Source organism: Theobroma cacao, chromosome 4 (assembly GCF_000208745.1).
Source record: "Theobroma cacao cultivar B97-61/B2 chromosome 4, Criollo_cocoa_genome_V2, whole genome shotgun sequence".
Classification (NCBI taxonomy): domain Eukaryota; kingdom Viridiplantae; phylum Streptophyta; class Magnoliopsida; order Malvales; family Malvaceae; genus Theobroma; species Theobroma cacao.
The window spans coordinates 20,195,199-20,206,515 of record NC_030853.1 but is presented as its reverse complement, the minus strand read 5'-3'; the positions used below and the strand labels follow the sequence as shown (position 1 = coordinate 20,206,515).

The window sequence follows — 11,317 nt, the reverse complement described above, 5'->3', positions numbered from 1 at the left end:
ACAATACGATGACTTATTTTAATTGTCTCCATTTACTCGGCTTTAGATACTTTTGATGGTATCTGTTTACTCACTGGGATTATAAAATCTCACCCCTTCTTCCTATACATTTTTCAGACTCAGGACAGTTTGTAGATAGTCGAGTAGGACGAGAACTAAGCTCGAAACTGCATTATAAAAAGTAAGAGTTCACAGTCTTACATCATCTTGGTCAATTGGAGCCCACGTGTCATTGCAGATCAAAACTTATATTTTGGTTATCTGTATTTCTATTCATAAAATTTTTACTTTACTTTCATGTGCGAAAAATTATTTACAAATATTTCTATAAAAATTTATTTTATGAGAAAATAGAATATTTTGTTTATTATTTTGAATAGTACTAGTTGTCAATAATTTGCTTTACAATAGAACGTTTTAGATACTTATTTTGTTTTTAAATCATTAAATATATATTTTCTGCTTACCTACTACATTTTTAGCAAGTTTTGAGATTTTTGACGAAAAATTACGAAAATACCCCTGTGAGCCAGAAAATAATATTTTATTGTTCTTATTTAAAAATGACTTATGATTTTTTTGAAATGCGAGATTTAATAACTGTTGCTCACCGGGGAGATGCGGAAGTTGATGCTAAGCCTTGCGGGGTTTCAATCGGCATTCGGGGTGAAGAATGTCTGTCGAGGCCTCGCGGCGGTTGTCACGGGCCCGATGGGGAGTTCCGGGTCGTGACAATTTTATTGGTATCAGAGCATGGTTTAAAGATCAGATATTTTGATTTTAAAGCTTTGGATTTTAAAGTTTTTGATTTTAAAGTTGTTTTAAGGAATCTACACTGACACTGCGTGGCCCCAAGTCCAGTTAAGTTAAGATAAGTTAAGTTAGGTTAGATTGAATAGAATGCATGCACCTACATATAGAAACCTACCTACTTTTGGGATACATGAATGATTAAGTAATTACTACTTGGTTGCATATAGGTTTTGAGGTGCGCTGGTGACACACACACCATGTCTAGGAGAAACGGTAGTCCCAACGTCTCTCATAGTATTAGCGAGGGATCGCTAGATTCTACTGCTAGGAGCCGATGGCAACCCAAATCGAGTAGTCCAAAAAGTGCAGATAGTAATAATATTAATGTAAGCATGAGAGGTTCCCTTTTGAGAGAATCTAAGGAATATGCTAAAGAAAGGGGGAAATTAAGGATAGCCGAAGGAGGTATTTGTTCTAGGAAGAGCGTGACAGTAGTCCGACACTTTCCACCAGGTTGTGGGAGAAATGTAAGGGGACAACCAGAAAAGGATAAGGAGACAGTAACAGTGGCAAGTAAACCTCTTAGAAAAGTGTCAGGTGTACGACATTTTCCTCCCGGTTGTGGAAGAAATGCTACACCGGTGAGTGATGAAGAATATAAGAGAATACAACAAGCCTGGATTGAAGAACAAAGGAGAAAATCTCAGGAGGAAGAGGATCCATTGATGTGCCCGGATCAGGACAATGAGGAACCTAAAGATGTTTAATACTTTAGTTGAAGTTGTATTGTCATAAATCTAGGCAAGTGTCGTTTAAGGGAAGATGTAGTAGTTACCTGTGTAAAGGAGTTAGGAGTGGCTTTTATTTTGTATGACTCGAACGGAATGTAAAATAGCAGTTTAAATAATTGGATATGTATGGGAATCTTTTAGTATAACAGAGATAAATTGGTAATATAATTATTGAGGAAGGTTATAGAAGGAAGCAATAAGGTTATAAATGACATTCGGAATGGATAATGTGATTACGTTAATGATTGTAATTTAAGCATGAAGGGGATTATTCAGTGATGTTATGACACTATGAGGTAATAGTTGGGCACAAATATAACCCAATGAAGTTAAATTATGGAATATGGGGAATATAAAATTTTGATTCAGTAAGGATTGTGAGAATAAAATAAGGAGGAAGCTGAGCTGTTTTCGTAGTTAATTATACCGAAAGTCAATAAGATTATTGGAGTATAAGACAAAGAAGATAAATGGGATAAGGATGACAATAAATTTGAGGAAAGTTGTAGATAGTAAGCAACTTATGTGTGGAGTGGTATATTTATCATGAACTTATTACACTGTATGGAAAGGATGTTTTGAGGTGGAATTTTATGAATGTTGATAAACGTCAAAAGATGACATGAGATGAAAGTATTAATCTGGCTTAGTGTGTATGACAAGAAAATAGAAGGTACCTATACTTATGGAACTCATGATATATATCTAAAAGGGAAACCACTGGTTGAGAATGATTGATGTGGTGACTTTGAATGCAAACAAATAGCTTTGATGAGAAAATTTCTAATAGCTACAGTACTTCAACATTGACTGTTCAACGCTGTAATGCTCCGAATACTTCACGCTTATGATGCATGAGTAAGATGGGAGTGACACGATAATGAGCTTACAAATTGAATTTTGGTTGTTGGTCATTGTGTTTTGTTATCTGGGAGTCTTAAATATTCTGGAGAATGTTTACCCAAATGAATTGAAAAACTTCTTTATTGCCTTGTATATGGGCATATAATTAAAAGAAAAAAAATTTAAAAAGATTCTTGAAATGACTATATTGAGATGAGATACCAAATAATGAAAGTGTGAAGGAAGAATTACGAGACTGGTATAGAAAATCAGTTTATATAGAATATCATTACGAGAATTTGTAATATCTGTTTTGATACAGTAAAATGACAAGGGTTAGTAACAACATGAGGCTAATTGTGTGGCACCCTAGAAACCTATGAAGATGAGTTAGGGATTGAATGGATGAGTACGTATTTATATACCTTTAAGATTAAGTGTTTTAGGAATACATAAACATCTTTGAGAAGAGATTATAATCATACACAGCAAGTATGAAACGTAAAATTTTTAAAACTTGCTGAGAAGCCTAACGGCTAAATCACAAGTTAAGGGATCACATGCTGTGAGACATAAGTTTAAGATAGATATTCCCAAGGAAATACTCAAGAGAAGTTTTACTCTGGATCTCGTTAAAGCAAGCACTAAGTTATGTGATTATAAAAAGGAAGCTGTAAGCTGAGAGTGATATTAGTATTAATATTGAAAAATACTTGAGGAGAATCTAGTTTTAAGTTTTACAATTTCAAGTACAATTTATAAATTGGTTAAGGAAGAATGATGTTATGTTCATATGAAGGAGTGGAACAAAGGATGATAGAAGTTGACCTTGAAAATGAAGTCAGATAATGAAACTTTCCTAATATATTATGGAAATTGGAATTCGAAAATGCTTAAGGCATACATGATTCAAATGGGTTTGAGTCTTAAGTGACAAATCAATATCGTAATGCAAGAAAGATACAAGGTAATATAGAGGCATGAAAGATGATTAAGGACAAAAGGATGACTCTTAGGAATTGTGGTATTGCATGAGATGCAATGATCAAGTTGAGATAAATCTTTGAGGCATCAATAGGATTATAAAGCATACACGCATAATAGATTATAATTCAATGGAGATGACATTGTGATGAATGATATATAGTATAAGGAAACTCAAACATATGGTTGGAAATGATATGAATGATATGAAGTTATACACAAGTATAATAAGAAGGTTGACATGCACTATAAGAATTATTATATTGAAACTAGGATTGGGATACGGATGAATAAAGGGGGAATGTAGTCCAAGGCATGTGAACACATGGATTCCTATATATAAAGAGAGATGTTGACATTTGAAAATGCATGTATATATGTATATATGAAATTGATAATTTTACTAACTAAAGTGAAGAATGGTTCTCAGTAATTGGGAGATTTTGAAATAGTGTCCAGAGAGGTCAGTGAGCTAAAGTGTTAACGGACATGCAATGAACGATTAAAGTTATGAGTGACTTTGAAGGTAAACCTTGGATTGTTTAAGTTCTTAATGGAACTCTATTAAAGGAAGTGTATAGACCAGTATAAGATGGATGAATCAAGGTTGAGAAATTTGGTACGGAGCGAATTAATAAAATGATGATTAGGTATACATAAGTAAGTATGATATGTGATCGAAATCAGTATAATTGAGGTGAAGTTATGGTTCAAATTTAATAATGGTGATAAAGGCATGCTTAGTGTCTCGATATAAGAGATCATGGTTGTGAAAAGTATTACTGATCCAGTTCCAAAGGATGATAATTGCCATAAATAAAGCATTTAATTGAACTGAAGGTGAACGAGGTGAATAAATTGAATGTCCCTATAGAAGGAACAAGGAGTAGGATCATAGAAGGAGATTGATAACGCAACATCGACGGGAATTCGAGGACGAATTCTATTTAAGTGGGGGAGATTGAAATACCCCATACTTTGATATGGTGATAAATAAAGTTGATCGAATGCAAATTGAGGTCAATTAAAATGTTTAAAAGTGATAAAAGACGAAAGGAGTAGTTTAGGATAAAATATTTCGCAAGTGAGAAAATAATAATAAAATAATAATAATTTTATCGGAGGAGAATTTGTGAGATAAAAGGCGATTTGGAAGTCAAGTGAGGCATAATAAGGTATTTTGGGTACCAAGGAGACAAGATAAAATTTTTAGAATAAAATAATATTTTATTAATAAAATAATATTAAAATATTAATATTTAGCCGGATGTCGAAGTCAATCAAGAAGGAGGATCATATGGTTGATCCAAGTGGGGGAGAAGATGACAAGCCCGACTCTACAGAAATATTTGTGATGACATACATGTGGTGGATAGCATGTTTACATGCTAAGAGAGTCTTGAAAAATTTACAAAAGTCGGTATTGTACCTAGAGGTACAATAAAGTTGATTTAAGCCTCGAACTAGATCAAATAGAGAATTTACAATGAAATTAAGAATTTTAAAGTCCCAGAATGGGTTAATATGGTGATTCGGAGTTCGAGGATCAATTTGGAGTCAAACTGGAATTTTCGCTATCTAGGGGCAAAATGGTCATTTGCCACCTGGGGACAAAATGGAAATTTTTAGAAAAGATTTTTGGCCCCATTTGACTTATTGGAGTAAGATTTGAGGTTTAGAAGTGAAAAATTTTAATTTCGGTATAATTTGGAGTAAAAGGGTAAAATGGTAATTTTACCATTCGAAATCGAAAATTTAATTTTTTGAAAGGATTTTGATCAAATTTAATTATTTGGAGTGTGAAATGAGTATGAGGAGTGAAAATTATGCATTATGGAAAATTTTCAATTTTTGGGGTAAAAATGTAATTTTTGAAAAGTTCGGGGGCAAAAGTGTAATTTTGAAAAATTTGCTCCACCAAAACTTTGGAAAAATCTGGAAATTTCACTTAAGACTTGGATAAGTCAAAGGGAATGCATGGTGAAAAAAATAGGACAAGTGGATGGCTAGAAAAAAAAATGAATTAATAAAATATTTAAAATATGAATAAAATAATATTATTTCATTAAACAATAAAAAGGCATAAAAAAAATCAGCCCACCCATTCTTCTTCTTCAACATTCGGCCAAGCAAGAAACAAGAGAGAGAAAGGAGAAAATAAAACCCTAGCTAAGAAATTTAAAGGGAAAATAGGTGGAAATTCAAAAATCAAGTGAAAAAAGGTAACATTTCTTAAATTTGTCTTGTGCTTTACCTTTCCCATGCATTTTCCATCATTTTTCATGGTTGAATCATGTGATTTGAGGATGATTTGAATTCTGGTCATATGGGTTTAGAGAGAGAAAGTTGTTAGATAAATTTGATTTTGAGCTATGTTAGTGTTTAGTGTTAGTTTAGCATGTTTATGAGTAAAACAACAAGAAAAATATTTATCTTCTCCATGAATTTCCCTAGGCCGAATCTAGCCAATGGTATGTGAGGATGAGGTTGACTTTATTTTAAGAGAATTGGGTGGAAAAATGATGAATTATGAGGTTGGAAATTAAATGGGAATTTTCGGTGCAATAAATTGAAATTTTTACCCACTAGGGGTAAAAGCGTAATTTATAGTCCGGACTGATAAATTGGACCAAATTCACAGTCATTGAGGTATTGTGGATATAATTGGATAATTGAAATTGAAATGGATGGAATTGGAGTCGAATTGGGGATTTTAGGAATTTACACCGTGTATAGGCGAGTTAGGTCGGACACCGCAATTAAGCGATTGTCTAGACATTTCAAATCCTATCTAGTGCATACGCATGGATAAGAGCCTGAAATAATTTATGATAAATTGACACAATTTATTGAATTTTGTGTCATGGATTATGGATAGGTGGTGAGTCAATTGTTTCGGGTAAGAGACTGCACCCGAGGGCGGAAGATAGGAGTATTTCTACTCCTAATACTGTGAGTAAACTTATTATCGTCTTAATTATCTAGAGTAGTTTTATACAATTGTGTGATTTTATGAAAAATGGGTTTAAATGGTAAATTGCTATGTTTTAAGAGAAATTGTGATTTTATAAAATGATTTTATAAATTTTCTGAAAAATCGAATATTGGTTTTGAAAATAGAGTAATTGGAGACTGCTAGTTTGTGTTGCAAATTTATGGTTTTGAATTGAATGGCTTATGACAATAAATGAGCATGAATGGCTAAACTGATTTTGGTGTTAGAATTATTTATACTGTGTATTCAGCCTTGAGAGGCTAGGTTGCGATAAATTGCCATGTCATGCTAGAATGAATTTTATTGATTGGTGGATTATATATTAATTATTTACTGCAGAGGGGGTTCCGTGGACCAGCCTATTAGAGGGGCACGGTAAACTCCATTATATTATTACCTCGAACGGAGAGGCGCGTAGGGTATCTCCTGGGGTAAAGCTTAGGGTTCACTTCACGCCAAACCACCACGTGAAGGGGAACTCAGCCAACGCCAAGGAACGGCTGTATTTTTCTCAAACTAAAATATATTTTAAGTGTATACAAAATTTTAACAGCCTTGGCGGACTCGGTTAGATGCCCTGCGCAAGGTATCACCGAGTATGAGTTTTGGCACGAGCCAAAGTTTTAAGAAATTCATAAGCCAAGTTGATTACTCGATTTATATGGATTGATTTTATTTGGTTGAAATGAACTGAAAGGTAATGAAATTACAGTATGATGACTTATTTTAATTGTCTCCATTTACTCGGCTTTAGATACTTTAGATGGTATCTGTTTACTCACTGGGATTATAAAATCTCACCCCTTCTTCCTATACATTTTTCAGGCTCAGGACAGTTTGTAGATAGTCGAGTAGGACGAGAACTAAGCTCGGAACTGCATTATAGAAAGTAAGAGTTCACAGTCTTACATCCTCTTGGTCAATTGGAGCCCACGTGTCATTGCAGATCAAAACTTATATTTTGGTTATCTGTATTTCTATTCATACAATTTTTACTTTACTTTCATGTGCGAAAAATTATTTACGAATATTTCTATAAAAATTTATTTTATGAGAAAATAGGATATTTTATTTATTATTTTTGAATAGTACTAGTTGTCAACAATTTGCTTTCAAATGAACGTTTTAGATACTTAATTGTTTTTAAATCATTAAATATATATTTTCTGCTTACCTACTACATTTTTAGCAAGTTTTGAGATTTTTGATGAAAAATTACGAAAATACCCCTGTGAGCCAGAGAATAATATTTTATTGTTCTTATTTGAAAATGACTTATGATTTTTTTGAAATGCGAGATTTAATAATTGTTGCTCACCGGGGAGATACGGAAGTTGATGCTAAGCCTTGTGAGGTTTCAATAGGCATTCGGGGTGAAGAATGTCTGTCGAGGCCTCGCGGCGGTTGTCACGGGCCAGATGGGGAGTTCCGGGTCGTGACATAATAACTGTTTAAAATGAAAAATGGGCTTTTAATATTCTTATTTATTCTGAAAAAGGGGAATTAATTCAGTGAAAGTCGAAATGATTACCACGTTAATTACCCACTTTTTTTTCCTTTCTCTATTTCAAACCATGACGTGTCAGCTGCTCAAGCACTGCCATGTCACACACTCTAAACAATGACCATAGCTTGTCACCAACTCTGAACTCTAGCATGTCACAGATTTCCTCCATGACGTCTCACGAACTCTGAACGCTAGCGTGTCACAGATTCCCTCCATGGCATGTCACAAACTCTTAACTCTAGCGTGTCACAGATTCCCTTCATGGCGTCTCACTAACTCTGAACGCTAGCGTGTCACAGATTCTCTCCATGCCGTGTCACCAACTCTTAACTCTAGCGTGTCACAGATTCCCTCCATGGCGTCTCACCAACTTTGAACGTTGGCGTGTCACAGATTCCCTCCATGCTGTGTCACCAACTCTTAACTCTAGCGTGTCATAGATTCCCTCCATGGGGTCTCACCAACTCTAAACGTTGGCGTGTCACAAATTTCCTCCATGCCGTGTCACCAACTCTTAACTCTAGCGTGTCACAAATTCCCTCCATGGCGTCTCACCAACTCTGAAAGCTACCGTGTCACAAATTCTCACCATGGCGTGTCACCAACTCTTAACTCTGGCGTTTCACAGATTCCCTCCATGGCGTCTCACCAACTCTGAGCATGTCGTGTCACACATTCCCAACATGACGTTTCACAAACTCTAAACCCTACCCTATGACAACCGTCTAACATATGGCCTGCTATAGCAAGACCATTTCCTGCTTTGGATTCACATCTTTCTCCTTTCAATTCACCACCGTATCAAGGAGTTTTTGTTTCACCTCATTAGCCAAGCTTTCCATTCATGATGACCGGTTCCTCGTTTGATTTAATATCTCTCTTCTCCTATTATCTGAATGCCATGTCACAAATCTCTGAAAACCCATCTCATGCAACATTATTTTGTTTTGCACAACCTTCGAAAAAAAAAGGGTATTTTGCACAACAAATCTTTGCATATTTTTTTTTCTCCCATTTTTCGCCTGTTTGAGAATGCACGCTTACGAAGACAGCTCATTAAGGGCTTTTTTGTCCCAAAATCTATTCTGTTGGCTAAAAACAGTTAAAATTATCCCGAGGGTTATTTATAAAAACACGTTATTTTTAAGGGCTAAAAAAAAATCCCCTACATTTAACCACTAGAAGTGCATGAATACATTTAACCACCAGAAGTGGATGAATATATTTAACCACTATGAGTGGATGAATATTTTTAACCCGTTAGAATGGATGAATACTTTTAACTAGGAGTGGATGAACACTTTTAACCCACCACCCATCAAGAGTGGATAACCATTTTTAACTCACTACCCAGCAAGTATGGATGAATATTATAACCCACCAAAAAATCAACCAGAAGTTGATGAACAATGAAGAGATACAAGAAAAAGAGAAAAGTGGACAAAATAAAAGGAATATAAAAAATTGTCTATCATCGATGTGTTATGAAGGCCATTGGTTACGTACCTGTTGTACGTCAAAATATTTTGTTGAACTTTACAAAGTATCATTGAAAGCTAAAAAGAAAAAATATATATTGAAGCAAAATTTATTTAAGATGATTTTAATCATGGCCAAGTTGATATAAGACATCTGGATGTTGCTGAATTTCTTGTCCATGCTAAAAGAGGAATTGATCATCTGATTGATGATGTAAATATCTAAAAATGAAATTTCTTAATAGTTTGTTGGTATATTTTAGTATAACTTTATATATAATATGTTTTTATATGTTCTCATAATATTTAAATGATATATTCTTCTTATGTATTTGAATAATAAAGTTTGTATTTAAAGTTCACTTATGTTAACTTGCAAATTTTCTCTTATATATCTTATTTTAAAAATATGGATATTCATCTGGTTGAATCCAAGGTCAATGATGCAAATATATATTTAGAAGACAGTGCTACAATGCACACTATATTTAAAGATAAGAAATATTTTCCCCCTTTGACAATAAGAAAAACTAATGTCAATATAATATGTGGTAGTACAAGATTAATTGAAGAGCCAATATTGTACTACCTGAAGGAATAAAGTTTACAATAGAGGATGCATTATTTTCAATGAAGTCTTAAAGAAATTTATTAAGTTTTAAAGATATTGGTCTGAATGGATATCACATTGAGATAATGAATGAATGAGACAATTAATATCTTTATATTACATTTATTATCTCAAGTAAGAAGTGTGAATTGGAAAAATTACCCGCTTTATTCTTTGTATTGTACTGCATAAATATTAGAATAATTGAAAATCATACTATAATAAATCAAAAGTTTACTAATTATTTTAATATTTGGCATGGCCGGTTAAGCCATCCCATATCAATAATGATGCAAAAAATTATTGAAAATTCATGTGGTCATCCATTAAAAAACCAAAAAAATTTTCAATATGATAAATTCTTATGTGTTGCTTGCTTTGGAAACAAATTAATTATAAGGCCATCACTAGCTAAAGTTAGGACTAAATCTCTTAAATTTTTTAAACATATTCAAGGTGATATATGTGGATCTATACATCCATCATGTGAATCATTTAGATATTTTATAGTTTTAACTGATGCATTGACTTCATGGTCACATGTGTGCTTATTATCTGCTTGCAATTTGGCATTTGTAAGATTACTTGTCCAAATCATTCGTTTGTGAGTACATTTTCCTGATAATACAATCAAGACCATTCGTCTTAACAATGGAGTGAATTTACATCTCAAGCTTTTAATGAATATTGCATGTTGGTTGAAATAACTGTTAAACAACCTGTTGCTTATATTGATATACAAAACAGTCTAACAGAATCGTTTATTAAACGCTTCCAACTAATTGCAAAGCCATTACTTATGAAAACTAAACTCCTCATTTTTGCTTCGTGGCATTGCCATTTTGCATGCAACAACACTTGTATGCATCAAGCCTGTCAAACCCTGCTTTGTAAAATAATTATAATGTCATTCATATGCTTGATAGAATGTTTGTATATTTAGGAAGTTCGAGAAATCGTTAAAAGATGATATTGCCCCTAATGGTACCATTAAGTAGATTAAGCCTCGAACTAGTTCAAATAGGAATTTTAAGGTGAAATTAAGAGTTTCATAGTTTAGGGATGACTCAAAATGGTAATTAGGAGTTCGAGGATAAATTCAGAGTCAAACCGAAATTTTCATTATCTAGGGGCAAAATTATAATTTTTCCACCCGCGGATAAAATTTGAGATTTTGAGAGAATTTAGATCACATTTGACAAATTGGAGAATTGTATGAGTATAAGGGATGAAAAATATGTCTATGGGTAATTTTTCAGTTTTTGGGGTAAAAATGTAATTTTTCACTTTACGGGGGTAAAAGTGTAATTTTTAAAAATTTACTCCACCAAAACTTTGGAAAAGTCTAGAAATTTC

The 11,317-nt window shown here is 33.4% G+C and overlaps 1 long non-coding RNA gene across 1 annotated transcript; it reads left to right on the top strand.

The window, feature by feature from the left end:
• On the top strand, positions 5,553 to 7,220 carry LOC108661714. The gene is made up of 3 exons (XR_001927487.1): positions 5,553 to 5,593; positions 6,250 to 6,323; positions 7,192 to 7,220. It is a non-coding gene; the product is annotated as an uncharacterized LOC108661714 (long non-coding RNA).